Consider the following 14,960-nt stretch of genomic DNA (forward strand, 5'->3'; position numbering starts at 1 on the left):
CACAGCTCTGGGGCGTCTGGGTGGCAGTCAGGTAAGCTTCTGATGCTTACGTCATGAGATAGACACCTTTGTCAGGCTCCGTGCTCAGTGGGGAGTCTGCTTAAGATTCTCTGTCCCTCTCCATTTGCCCCCTACTTCCATGTGTGCTCTCTTTCTCAAATAAGTAAAAAAACTTAAGAAAAAAGAAAAACAGAGCTCTGGACCATGGGAGGCCAGTTGCTGTACTCTTCTGGGGATATAACACCCTACTTTCTTCATTCCACACTTTCTCATGTGATAACAAGAGGGGCCTCAGATGTTGGGGTTCTTATAATGGGCCTGACACTTGAGGTCTCTTTGCCTGATACCTTCCCAAGGAGTAATAATGATTGCAAACAATTACATAGCAGTGATTATACCTGGTCATAGGCTAAGCATGTTAAATCAGTGGCCTAAATTGATCCTGGTGGTAACCCTAAGAAGTACACACCACAACTATTCCCAACTTAGATAGACTGAAGCACAGAAGATTAAATCACTTGCCCGCATCTGCAGTACTCATAGGTGGAATTCAAACCCTGAAATGTGGTGACACTGCTGCCTCTTGAATGTTGGATGGACCTTTATGTCTTTTCTGCCAGTTGCATGGAATCAAAGTTCAGGTGTGTTTATGAAATGCCCGGTTAGGGGATCAACACGGGTGGACATTAGGAGTCCTGGCCTTAGGGAGCATAATTAACTCACTCATTTGGCAGACATACCCTCGGGCCCTGTCTGTGCCAGTCCTGTTCAGGGCCGCCAGGTGTAAGAGATTTGCACTTGGCCTAATGGGGGCGATGAGGGATGGGCAGGGGCTTCCTGAGAGAGTGTCAAACCCACGATAGGTTTTCTTCTGGACAGAAAAAGCAAAGCAAATCTTAGAAACCAGGCATTCCCTCATTTTGCTGCTTGTGACTATTTTTTACAGTTTACTGTAGAACATGCCCATTTCACCCAGTAGGGGTTCTGTGTGCATGAGTGTGTGCATGTGTGTGTGAGGGTGTGTGTGTGAGAATGTGAATTTGATACGTGAATGTGAATTTGGTGGGCTCCAACATATGGAAAGACGTGCCTTTCTCCCCACCTTTTTTAACCACTTAGCAATTCAGGAAACCCCTTAGGGTTGGGAGTGGCTGGGGATTCCCGACCCACTTGCTAGCTTTGAAAGAAGGAGAAAGGTGCATACTTATACCGGGGACTCCGAGTGTGCCTTCTGCAAGACACACTTAAGGAGGCAGCTGACTTGTGTCCTCTCATTTCACAGCAGCTTTGTAATGGGGTGACCATTAACCACCACTTTGCAGTTAAAGAAGTTGGTGCTCAGAAAGAGCAGCTGATCTTCCTGCGGGGTCAAGGTCACACTTGCACTGACTCTGGTCCATCCGTCCATCTGACCCCGCCGAGGGCACTTTCCTACGATTCTTGGTTCTGGCTGAGCATTAGAAAAACCTTTTAAAAACTCTCTGGGGCTGGGCCCCAGGCAGCAGTGCTGTTAACCAGTCCCCTGTGTCACCTTTGTACCCTGAGTTGACAGCCCCTGGCTGGTGGAGTCTGCCCTCTTGAATATGCCATTGATGCCTGGCCAGGTGGGGACCTTACCCTCGGGAAGGCCAGCCCCCTCTCCCCTGCCTTGCCCCTGGGATGCTTGCATTCTCCAGGGAAGACTGGTGCGTCCAAAGCCATCCCCCTGGACCTGGGCCGGGACCTTTTGCTCCTGTTGCATCAGAGGCTGCCCGTAAATCGGCAGCTGGCTTGTTTTTTTTTTTTTTTGAGGCCCCAGTTGTAGCGACCTTTGTGTGTCTGTTTATTTCAGGGAAATAATTCCATCCTGCAAAATCAATTCCCTGGGGGCTGCAGAAGTACATTTGGAGGGACTTCTTTTAGTCGGGTGACCTGAAATGTCCTCTCGGAAGAGGCCACAGCTGCTCCCCTGCTCCCAACCCCTTCTTGCTCTGCCCTCTGACACTGTCCTCTCGACCTCTCAAGATTTTGAAGGTCTCATTGGAGTCGTTTTCTTACATGTATCCCTGCATAAGGGCACTTTGTTAAGTATAATCGTAAAAGCATTTCAGAGCATTCAGCATTGTCGGGCCTTCTACGGAGTGTTCTTTGCATGTTATCCTCCTACATTTTGCCTTTGCTTGGCAGTGAGAGAGTAAAGACAAGTCTGAAAGCTGGGGCTTTTCATCCTTGGGGCGGAAGGGCCTATGATTTGTCACGACTCACTGGCCATGTTGGAGGATGAGGGATTCCAGGGACTGTGGAGGCTGCAATTTTGGGGCCGTTGACTGGCTGGGATGACGATGGCTAGATGGGTAGTTGGCTGATTGAACAAGAAGGGTCTAGGGAAAGCAGAGAGTAGCCATGCAGCCCCGAGTGTTTAACCTGCCACGAGCTTCAGTCAGAGAAATGGAGAATACTGCTTAATGTGATGCCCTGGGTAAGTGGATCTGCTAAGTTATAACAGAAATTCTAAGTATGTTTTTCCAGGTAGTTATAGCTTATCCATTTAAGAGCCAACCTTTTTTAAAAAGTGATAGTTATTTATTAGGGAAATATTTTCCAAATGTACGTATACTTTCTTATAACAAAGTACTTGAAAGTTAGACCTTTTTTTTTTTTTTTAAAGATTTTATTTATTCATGAGAGACACACAGAGAGAGGCAGAGACACAGGCAGCCGGAGAAGAAGGCTCCCAAGAGGAGCCTGATACAGGACTCGATCCCAGGACCCAAGGATCACAACCTGACCCAAAGGTAGACGCTCAATCACTGAGCCACTCAGGTGCCCGTTAGACCTTTCCTTGATGCCTTTGGGGGAACTTCTCCTTACTGGTCCTTAGAACTTTATTTTGGGGTTCTCATGTCTGCTGTTTGTCTGTTTTCTCCCTCATCAACTTTCATTCCTCTCTGTGATCTTTCAAATGATAGAATTTTTCTTTCCCTATAGCAAAAATAATGCCTGCCCAATACTAAAAACTCACAAGACACAGAAGTTCAAGATGAAAGGTAGAGGTAGGTGTCAGTCCTGGTTCTGTCAGTGAGGATCCTTCTGATGGCTTTCTACATCCATTTTTCCATTTCCACAAAGATATGCTGTGACCAAGCTTATTATAAATATTAGTAGGAAAATTGTAGGTTGCCATCTGTGGGGGCTCAGCACATGGATTCAATGACATTTCTTGGGTGGCTTTTCTAAGGGTTTATTTCCCATCCTCGCATAATCCTCACAGCTGAAAGAGCCCTGACAGTGAATCTGGTGAACTTCTGTTTTCTCATGTGACAGGATGAGCCATGTGAGGGGAGGAGGGCTGGCCGGGTCACCCAGGGAGTAGGTGGCCCAGCTGGGTCCAGTACATTTTCCATTTCACCGTCTCTTACCTGGGTTTTAGAGTGTGGGATAAGGGCTAAGTGGCATTGGGACAAAGGGGATATTGCTATATTTGAATGACTAAAACCAGGAAAAACCTACCTTTAAGTTTGCTCAAATGACAGATTTTTAACCTTCTTTCCGGTGGAAGTAAGAAGGAGGACATGGTCTCCTGTTCCGCATGCCGGGCCCACTCTGTGTTTGAACATCAGTCTTAGATTAGTACGGAGATGGACTGAGAAACACACTTGAAAGGAACTTGCATTATTAGCCATACATAGCTTACATTTTATGACCTGCTTAAAGATGCAGGGAGCATAAATCTTGGGGGAAGACTGTCTTATTTACTTGATCGTCTTTTCTGCAGATGGGATGCTTGCATCAGAGCCGGGCTGGCTTCAGATGTCTGATCCAGGACATTTTAGCTGAACTGTATGAGTCCATTAAACAAATGTAAGGGTTTTTGGGAAAGCAGGGCTGTGTCTCAAACCAAATGTTTTACATAGAGAACATCTGGGGACTATTGGTATTTGTGTGTACAGTACATCAGAAAGCAGCTTGGTGGGGCTCAGCTGGGATGTTTCTGGCCTGTGGTTGCTGGATTTGACAGTTTTGTTGTAAGGGAATGGTTCTTATGAAGTGTTGCCATATAGGCAGGGCTAGATTCAGGAAGGGGTGCCTTTGGTTAGCTGCACAGTCAAATTGTTCTGATTAACTCCCCAGCCCGATCGTCCACGGAATTTGAACAGTCTGCTATCTGAGCTGGTCTCCCCCCAGGCCTAACCTCCCAAGAAAGGAAGCATCACGATGCCAGGTCTCAGAGTGTTTCTCCTTTTTTACCCTGTGGTTCTGTCGATTTGATGAAATTGTGGGAACAGGTGTGGCCTCGCAGAGGCAACATTGGCCAGAAAAATCCAGGTACCTGGTTGAAACTTGAGTGTAGCCCTTATCACCTGTGACTTGGGGAGTCCCTTCTTGGTTTCACATTTCCTCTCTTGCAAAATGAGAAGCCTGTCTCAGGGGGCAGAGGGGAGAGTATGGTAAAGTGGGGTGGTGTTGTATACATGGTATGTGGGGGTCATTTACACACCCTGGTCTTGCATCCTGGGGTTTGTGGTCTTACCCACAAGGATAGAAGTGGTGTGGACTAGAGTGGAATCAGATATTATCTGGGTAGGTTGTCTGGCTTTGGCAACTTGCAGTTTACTGGGCCAGGTTGGTGGGTCTGAGTGGATGGGTGTTCTCATTCTTATAAAAGTTAAGATGATATTTGTCACGTCTGATTAAATTCTACTCAACAAATGTTTGTTGAATGTCTGCTATGGTGCCGGCTTTTTCTCAGATATCGAGGGCACAGGGATGAACAAAGTAGTTAGGGTTTCTGTCCTGTAGGCTCTGCTTGCTGTGCTTGGTGTTGACCATGAATGACCCTACCCTCCCTTTTATTGGGTTTTATGTTGACTGTGATTTAGGTACCATTGTCAAGGACTAGTGTATAAGTGTGCTCAGGCTGCCGTAACAGAATTCCACCAAACTGAGTGGCATAAATAACAGAAATTAATTTTCTCACAGGTCTGGAGGCTAGAAGTCCAAGGTCAGGGTGCCCTCAGGGTTCATTTGTAGGAAGGCCTCTCTTCCTAGCTGCAGATGGCCACCTTCTTTCTCATTGTGTTCCCACATGCTCTTACATGGGTGTGTGCATGCTCCTGGTGTCTCTGCCTTTCTTATAAGGACACTGGCCCTTTCGGATCAGGGCCCCACCTTCATTTACCCTTAATTACTTCCTAAAGGTTCTGCCTTCAATTATAGTCACATTGGCGGTTAGGGCCTCAATATATGAATTTAGGGGGATACAATTCACCTGTAACAACTGGTAACTATTATAAAATATTATGAATATTATTTGTCAGAAAATATGGCTAGACTTTCTTCACTTTTGAAGATAGGTCAAAATAATCCTGCTGAACCCCCAATTAGCCAGGAAAAAGGGCAAAACTCCAAACAATTTAGTACAGGTTTATTGTGGTCTGAGGGGAAATTATTGTAAAAATTACATCTGGATGCTTCCTGAAGATTGGCATTTTGACTCACACCAGTCAAGTAAGACATGGCCCATTTTGTGGAGGATGTGACTGAGTGTGGGCATGCAGTATGTGTGAGCAAAGGGGACAGTGGTTTTGTGTCCTTTTTAGAGATGGGAAATGAATGAGCAAAATGAGACTCAGTTTTGGTCTTATTTAGGAGTGTGAGGGAGAGACAGAGGTAGAAATGGTGTATATGGGGGGTGACACATGGAAGGATTTCTCAGAGGCCCCACCTCTGCACATACACATCAGTTGGCCTGTGATCGCACAAAAAGACATGTTGCTGGGAAGGGTCTTACAGTCCTAGAAAAAGCATCATCCTGGCCAGACTCTAGGGTCATGAGGAGGGTGAAGTATCTCAATTGCACTTCTCCTTGTCTGTGCAAAGCCTGTGTATCTTCTGGTCCAGTGCCCCATCCCACCTCCTCTGAGGAGCCCGCCTTGACTTCTCGAAACCCAAATACAGCAGGTGCTTGCCTGCTTAGTAACCTTGATCTCCTTTCTTACCCTGACTCATTGGTATCTCCCGGTAGAAGTTAGGGGGTCTTGGTTACTACTGACAGAAATGGACTCCGTGATTCATTGAGGAGAAAACAAATTTGTAAGGCCTGGTGTATCCCACAGGACCAGGCTGGGGAAAAGATAAAACCCAAGGAAGCCCAAGGAACTATATCTTCTTGGATATTATTGTTGGGATGAATGTCCCAGCCATTTTCAGACCACTTAAAATTCAATTCTGGGGAAAGAACATCTTCTTAGCCAAATCCTAGAATCATGGGTCCACCCATTGGCATTGGCAATGGGTCTACCCATTGACTGACAGTCTCTTTAAAACTGCATGTAATGGTATCCCCAGAGCAAAGTCAGGGTGTTTCTATCAGTTGAAGGGTGAATGGGTGCAGGCAGGGAGGAACCCCTATGTCCACTGTCCTTTCCAGTAGGATTGTAAGCAACTTAAAGGGAATGTCTGGATCATGTTCTGCAAGACCTGGATCTCTGCCTTATCCAGAGCAGATTTGCCAAAATTGCTTGCTGGCGAATTGACTCATGATTGCATCATTTTTAGGGACACACCTCCCAGATTCTCCCCACCCCCTCCAATTCTGCCTTTTGTCCAACTGCATTGGCTGGCCTCACAGAGAAAAGCAAGGAATACCAATGGATGTGCTTTTGAAGATGGAAGCGTTTAAATACTAACTAAGAACAAGACTTAGGGTGGGGACAGGGCAGTGTCTTCAGAGATTGATTCAGCTCAAATTTATCAGATACCTGCTATGTGCCAGGTGCCATGGCACTTGCCTTGTGGGTGTGGTACAGAGCTTATGAGTACAGATACTGGGTTCTGTGAGACCCATCTGTTCTATTTATTAATTGTGTGCCCTAGGGCAAGTTACTTCACCTCCCTGAGACTCAGTTTATATTCACTGAGAAAGTAGAAATAATAATGTTTCTGCAAGAATTTAATGAGTGAAAGGTTGAGCAATAGGATGGTGCCCAGTGCCTGGCTCATTGTCAGGGCTTGATAGCTGGTAATTATTAGGCTTACTGTTAGCTATTGTTGGGAATGATCTCTCAGCCCTTCTGAAGTGGGCACTATAATTATCTCCATTTTCTTTCTTTGTTAGCTTATAAATAATGGAAATTTATTTTTTAAAGTTTCGAAGCATGGAAGTCCAACATCAGGTGCCTGGAGATTCTGTGTCTGGCTATGGCCCCCTCCCTGGTTCATCGACGACCATGTCCTCACTTGGCAGAAGGCACAAGGGAGCTCTCTGGGGTCTCTTCACTAAGGGCACTGATCCCATTCATGAGGGCTCCATTCTCAGGACCTAATCAACCCCTTAAGGTCCTGTTTCTAAATACCATCATATTATCTCCAATTTAGGGGTGAGCAAGTTCAGGCTCAGTGGTTTCAGAACAAGTAGGGATTCAACATTTGAGAGACAAGTAAGTAAAAGAAGACTGCATGGCAGGTGGCTGTAGAATGATAACATGTCTTGCTTTGGTTTTGTTTTTTTAAGGGTCCTTCCCCCTAGCTTTATTGCCATATTATTGATATAACATATGTAAGTTTAAGGTGTACAGTGTGATGATTTGATACACGTACATGTTGCAAAATGATTACCACTATGAAGTTAATTAACACTTCTTGTCCTCTCACATAATCATCGTGTGTGTGTGTGTGTGTGTGTGTGTGTGCATGGTGATAACATTTCAGATCTACTCTTTTAACAACTTGCAAGTACATAAGACGGTATTGTTTACTATAGTCACTGTGCTGCCCATCAGATCCTCAGAACTTATTCAGCTTATAGCTGGAGGTTTTTGCCCCCCCCCTTTTTTTTTAAAGTTTGTGCCCTTTAACCAACATCTTCTATTTCCCTCCTATCCCTTGGGCCCTGGCACCCACCAGCGTACTCTCTATTCCTATGAGGTTGGCTTTATTAGATTCCATGTATAAGTGAGATTACACAGTATTTGCCTCTCCCTGTCAGATTTATCACTTAGCAAAATGTTAAGGTTCCATTTTAATGCGTGGAGACCATATGAGCCACAGCTTTTTGGCATATACTATATGCCAGGCCCCGGGGAGGCACTGAAGCTACAGTGAATAACACAGGGATGGTCTCTGTGTGAATGGGGACTGAGGTTAGGGAAGTGGACCTCGAGGTGCATTATGGGGGCTCATCTTTGGGGGAGGGCATGGAGGGAGGAGCTGGTCAGCTGAAGACAGTAGTTGAGATGATCGGTGTGGAGGGGTCTTGGAGCACGAATGGCCAGGAGCATCACATTCTCCGTCCAGCCTGTTCTTTGGATCCCTGTAAGAGCCACAGACCTCCACCCCATCTCCCTGAGGGTAGGAACTGAGTGTTGGGTGTTGGGTGAAGCTTACAGAGCTCTCCTGCCTGGCGGGTGGCAGGAAATGCCCGAGGGGAACTGAGCGTGCTCCTCGGGGGGTCAGGCTGGCATCGCCTGGGGCTGTGTGCATGTAGCCGGAGGCGCTGCCGTGATGAGCTTCCCTGGCAGGTTTGTGGGGAGTTATTAGGGGGCTGATAAGCATGGGGGGTGGATTTTGCAGCAGGGGCTCTGCAGCAGGGCCCAGCCTGCTGACTCTCTCTGGGTAACGGACAATGAGAGCTTCCTTTGGAAGGACAAGAAACTCTGGTTTGTGAGGAGATGCTAACAGAGGCCTCCAGGAGTCAGATTACAGCCCCGCTGTCCTTCCTTACCTGTCCTGAGTGCTTTGCACACTCTGATTGCCACGAATCAGCTTTCCCAGGAAGAGTTTTGTTGGTATAAAAATAACACCTGAAGAATCTTCCCTTTCACTTATTTATAGAATCACTCAAGCTTGAAATAGGCAATATAATTTTTTTTTTGCTTGTCCTATATATTTTACCATCTTAAGAAATTAAAAAACTTTTTATCTTTGTTCTGTTCACCTGGATCAGTTAAATTCAATTGACTAATTTTTTCCCTCCACTTTGGAAAACTAATTTTGTTTCTTAGGTCTTTTGTGTCCCTTATGCATTGTTCCCAAGGTCAGCGATTCAGTAGTGGCCTCAAGTTAATATTTAAAAGCAATGTTTTCAGTGAATTAAGAAATAATGGGATAAAAGCCTCCCCGCATGCCCGCATGCCCCGCATGCCCCTCATGTGTGCTACCAAATCAGGCTTCAGAAATTGGACTGAGATTTGGACTGACTCGGACAGCAGACTGCATCTCTGGCCTGTCTGTGGGAGGACAGCCCCCTGGCACGAGAGGGAGGTGTCATGCTGAGGAACAGGTCACAATTCGCCAGCACGCTTAGGAGTAGCTGTTGCTCACCATCTCAGCTTGTTAGTCCGGGGCCTGGCTGCTGGGGCCTGCTTCGAGTATGCACTGTAGATCTTTGGGTGACAGTCTTAGTCCCCCTGCTAGCTGTGGCTCAGAAGTGGGTTAGCACTTGCCCAGAGTATTAATCCCGGACTTGAGGGAGACCTGGGACTCTCGCTGCAGCTCCAGTGCTGCTACTAACTCTGTGAACCCAGGGCCTGTGCTTTGACCTCCCTGGGACTTAGTTTCCTCACCTGTAAAATGAGGGGGTTGACATAGAACATCCTGAGGTCTACCATCGGCTGATCGCTACTCCTTGTGCCGTGTGCCGGTTTCCTTCTCTGTCCTCCTTCCTGTACACTGTCTGCTCCAGGCCTCCATCAACCTCGTGGAGCTGGCACCCTTGGCGTCCTTGTTCGTGGGTGAGGGAAATGAGCCTATGGCGTGCATGCTTCTCTGCAGGGGCGCCTGGCCATGTTGTTGTGACCAAAGACAAGGCCAAGGTGCTGATGTGGTTTTTCAGCCATTCCGGTGGAGGCTCTGCTGCACTCAGAGGTTGATAAATAAAGGTTGCACAACCCTAAGCTTATCCAAACCCGGTTGTGAAGAGCATCAGAGTGATCAGATGCTACTGGTCCAGGCTGTCCAGCCACAGCCCTCTGGTCTGGCCCTTCCTCTCCCTCCCCAGGACAGTTGGAGCCTGGAAGAAAGCAGCTGTACTTTAGAGTTCTGAGTTGGTGCTGCACTTGGTTTTCGGAAACGTGAAAGTCCAAAAATAAACAGCTGCCTGGCCACTAGAGTTCCAGCTAAACAGCCTTGCGAATTTAGTCTCCCTGTGTGGCTCTGCTGTTGCCTGTGTCACATGTCTTGTGCTACCAGAGGCCTTTGCATGTGGCGGGTCTTGGGGTCACTCACTGGGGCAGAGAGCCTGGAGAGACTTCTGGAGGATCCTGGTGGGAGAAAGCTCCTCACAGTCCCAGCCAGACCCTATGTCACCGAGTGGGCCGAATGAACGTGAGGCTCCAGGGCTCACTTCTTGTCTCTTCCTTTGGAGACATTTATGGTTCCAGGTGTGGGAGCCCCAGGTTGTGTGCAGAGCGTGAAGGAGCCCATTACCAGCTGGCCTCTAGACCAGCATCCGCAGGTCTGCAGACAGAAACTGCCCCCCCCCCCCCCCCCCCCGCTGGGAGCAAGCCTCCCATTTGCCAGGGGCACATTAATTCGGGTCACAGAGTCCCCTTAGGGAAGAAGCTTGTGTTTAATTCCCCTCTATATGGGTGGGCAGTTCATTAATTCTCATTCATCACCTAATGTTTAACATGGCTGCATAGTGTCTAAGTTTCGGAGTAGGAAGTGCCATGGTGGCCACATCTACTCCGACAGTTCTCAAATGTCAAAGTGCTGCAGAATCACCTGGGGAGCTTGTAAAAAATGCTGATGCTGGAATTCAGTAGATTTGGAGTGGGGCCTGGAAGCTGCATTTTACAGTTAGGCCCCCGCCCCTGGCTCTGGTGCAGGTGGTGTGCTCAGCACTCTGAGGGGAACTGCTCACCCAGAGAATCAGATTGTGTGCTCTGAGCTGGCTCATTGCTTGCTTTGGCATTGTCACTGTTGTTAACTTTCCATGGGCCTTTTTTTTTATTTTTATTTTTTTTCCGCTCCTTTGATTCCTGCCTGGTCAGCCATGGCCACTATCTGGTGTTTACAAACCCAGGCACAGTGCAGGGAGTGTGAATGTGCCCACAGTTTCTAAGCCATGAATTCCACCTCCCTTGTGGCATTACCCCGTGCGATAATGACATGCTTAGGCCAGTCCTTGAAAAGGGGGTGTGGAGAGCCAGGGAAGCCCACACGTGTAGATAAAGACCTCCCCGCCTCTCTGAGGTCCTTCTGAGCAGGCCCTGGCCCTGTCAGATAAGAATCTGATATGCTATTCAGATTCTGGAAATGGAACACATTTTTGTAAAAAGATTTTATTTATTTTAGAGAGAGAGAGAAAGAGTGTGGACTGGTACTCGCACAGTGTACAGAAGGCTAGAGGGGGTGGGAGAGGGAGAGATAGAACCTCAAGCAGACTGCCCACTGAGCGCGGAGCCTGATGTGGGGCTGGATATCATGACCCTGAGATCATGGCCTGAGCTGGAACCAAGAGTAGGACACCGAATTGATAGAGCCACCCAGGCTTTCCTGGAAATAGAACACATTTTCACGGTGGGAGAAGGGTCAGCATCACCTGAGGCCATGTCATCTCTGATGGAGAGTTTTGGTAAATTGAGGCTGGAGAACCAACTTACAGAGGAGTTTATTTTCAGGACCTTTCACAAGACTAAAAGGTTGCTGGTGGTGCATGGTGGATGCTGTTCTTTGAAGAAAAAGCTCTTTCTTACCCATGCCGTGCTTCTTGGTGTTGGGGGGTGCATCTCCTCAGTGCCTGTTGATACAGTTCTTGGCTTCTAATCTGCTTCTGCCTGAAGAAACATCCATGTAGTGACATGAATCAACAGGCCGGAGAGGAAGAGGCCCTTGGGCCCCATGGAGGAGTTGGCTTAGGTCCCTGTGGGGCGGTTGCATCATGCAACTTGCTCAAGTGTTGTCCTGAGTTGGCCATGCTCCTCACCAAGAGCTGGGGGTCATTTAATTAATGAGGGGCTTTGGCTGCAGGGTGGCCTCTTGGGTGGCATCCCCATGGTGATGGCAATGCACTGCCTGTCCGAAAAGAAGCCATCAAGTGACCCAAGGGGCTCTTTGGCTTAGGATGCAAACTTACTCCTACTAAGTGATGCTAATGCCGTGTTTACAGATGGGCAGGCCCTATTTCTTCCCTGCTACTCAGACCCCAAATGCTGCCCCCTGGCACCTCTCCTAGGACCCTATAAAACTTTATCCACTTGGAGGGGCCCATCACACTAGGTTGTGGAGACTGTTTGAGACCCTTGGAGGGATCCTGTCACCTGCCATGTTTGCTGTCCACCCCAGCATTACCTGTAACCTCTAGAGCTAGAATCCTGGGGCTCAGGCTGTCTCAGTTATAGCCTTAGCTCTCTATCTTTTACAGACTGGGCAAGTTTGGGAAGTATTTGTCTTTTCTGCACCTCAGTGTCCTCCCCTGTAAAATGGCCTTAGTTAGGATTAAAGGAGATAAGGCGGGGATCCCTGGGTGGCGCAGCGGTTTAGCGCCTGCCTTTGGCCCAGGGCGTGATCCTGGAGACCCGGGATCGAATCCCACGTCGGGCTCCCGGTGCATGGAGCCTGCTTCTCCCTCTGCCTGTGTCTCTGCCTCTCTCTCTCTCTCTCTGTGACTATCATAAATAAATAAAAATTAATAAAAAAAAAATAAAGGAGATAAGGCTCACTGGCACATGGTTAACACTTTAGAAATGCTGGTTATGGCCATCTTGAAGAATATTGTCACTGATTTTAAAATGCTGTTATGTCAGAGCCAAAGACAGCACTAAGATCTCCCTGCAGGCTGACATATGGCAGTGAATGAACATCCATGGGAGGTGCTCTGGAGGGATGAGGGCAGTGACGCTCTCAGTCTGAATCTGGCAGACACACAACCTGCCCAGAACCTTCCCCACTCCCCAGAGCAGGCCGGGAAGACAGCTGGCTGCCCCACTCTGCAGGCAGACTGGGTATGAATTTTAACCTGCTCTTGCCTCAGCACAAATGTGGGGAAGGGGAGGATGTGTGTGGGTGATGGGGTGGGGAGAGACCTATAAGAGGATTTGCTGGGGGTTTGTCCCCCAGAAACATGGCCCCGTATCTGCCAGGCCTCATGTATAGTCACCACCATTCAGTGGACACCTACTGTGTGCTGGTTACTTTACTCACATTATTCCCACACCCTACAACTGCCCCAAGAGGGGGGCTATCCTAGGCCCATTTTACAGACGAGGAAACAGACTTGCAATGCTGGGGCTCATCTGAGGTTGGCCTGCTGGCAGTAGCCTGAGCTTTATCCCGCGGCCTTCTAGAGCCCTGCGCAGCCACCAAGCTCTTAACATTCACAGCAGCAAGTCCTGCCCAGCAGGCTGCAGAATAGGTGGTTTGTGATGATTACCCCAAAAAGGAGAAACTGCGTGAATGCAAGAGGAGGCTGGCCCTGTTATGGTTAACAAGGAATGGGGACTGGCTGGGCTGATGCCTCTTACACAGGCCGGCACCGTGGGGCGGAATCCCAGGTCCACGGCCAGATGTGCCGCTGCATACGGTTTAGACATTAAACTATAGGGTGGCCTTATTTAAAGGCAGACCATTTTATAAGGCACACAGTGCTGTCTAGACTTGGGAACGTTTATGAAAGTGGCTGTACTGCACAGGAATTCCCGTCACTTTGAAGGTGGAGTGACATCTCTCTGGCTTGTGCAGCAACAAATTGCCTTTTTTTTTTTTTTTTTTTGGAGGGTGTATGATTTCAGACATTTGGTAATCTCTTCCTGCTGGGACCTCTCCTTACCTCTCTCTTTCTTTGTCAATGTGGCTGAGGACTAAGGCAAGCCAGAGAGGAGATTTTCTCCAGAATGCCCCCACCCTGTTAGGACAAGTATGTAATTATTTGTGTCATTGTGCTAATTGGCTTTGTCCATTCCCTATCCTCCCCCCAACCTTGAGGGCTGGGACAGAATCTTGGGTCCCTTCTCTGTCATGGCAGCACTGTGCCTGGTACCTGCTAGGTGCTCCAAAAAAATAAGTGAACCAACAGTCCAGATTCAAAGAAGCTGCAGTGGAGATCTTGAGGCAGGCTTTTGATTCGAGTGAGAATATTTTTTCCCCTGTTCACCTGCACAGGTGACCATGAGGAGAAGATGGAGGAATATAGTCCTGAGATTGCTTTTGGGGTTTCAGGTTGTTCATCCTTTCATCTGGTCTTGGGCTCAGATACCATGAATGGTCATGGTGGGTGAGCCTCAACCGCTCGGAGCTTCCTGACATTTCAGATGAAGCTACAGTGCAAAGCCCCAGGAGACAGATTCCGTTGGCCTTTATGTACTTTGGGGAACAAACGTGGTCTCCATTCCCTAGGCCTTGGCTTGCTGGCCCATGAGGAGCCAGGAGGAATCCTAGTGTGCTCCAAGAGTGAAAGGCAGGAAGGCAGGAAGGGCCTCCCTTCAGGTTAAACATGCTGACAGTTTTTGAGCACTTATCATGGTCCAGGCATGTTTTAACCTCCTGACATTAATCCTCACAGGATCCCTACCTGATGGATGAGCACAGAGGGGTTATGCAACCTGCCTGAGGTCACACAGCTAGTGAATGGTTTCAGGCAGGCCTCAAAGCCCTGTCCCTCACTGTTATGCAACAGTGCTTCCCCGTGTGCTGGCTTAGCTTATCCCCCGACTTCCTGAAGCAGGCACTACCTTATGTTACAGGAGTTGCATTTCCAGATCTCCTTTTATAAAACAGCTCTTTAAAAATATGACAACCATTTTCAGCTTTCTAGGCCTACAGAAACAGGCCACAAGCTGGATTTGGTCACAGGCTGAATATGCAGCAAACAAAGAAGCACAAGATAATTTCAGAAGGTGCCACTTGTCCCAAAGAAGATAAGGTGGGGGAAGGTGTGGAAAGAGGGAGGTGGTCATGGCTGGAGCGGCCTTGTGGGCTCCAGGGGTTGGGGAGGGCTGCCCCAGAAGATCCTGGAGCTGACACCTGAATAAGAATATAAAGAT

The 14,960-nt window shown here is 48.1% G+C and overlaps 1 protein-coding gene across 6 annotated transcripts in view; it reads left to right on the forward strand.

The window, feature by feature from the left end:
• NUAK1 (NUAK family kinase 1) overlaps positions 1-14,960 on the forward strand; it is a 72,411-nt gene that overhangs the window by 15,948 nt on the left and 41,503 nt on the right. The window contains exon 1 of one of the 6 annotated variants that reach the window (XM_055328050.1): positions 2,706-2,774. The exons of the other annotated variants lie outside the window; for them this stretch is intronic. The gene's annotated coding sequence lies outside the window, so the exon portion shown is untranslated. Of the gene's footprint in view, positions 1-2,705; positions 2,775-14,960 lie in introns of those variants that run through there. 6 annotated transcript variants of the gene reach the window in all.

This window comes from Nyctereutes procyonoides, unplaced genomic scaffold, assembly GCF_905146905.1.
Source record: "Nyctereutes procyonoides isolate TBG_1078 unplaced genomic scaffold, NYPRO_anot_genome, whole genome shotgun sequence".
NCBI lineage: Eukaryota > Metazoa > Chordata > Mammalia > Carnivora > Canidae > Nyctereutes > Nyctereutes procyonoides.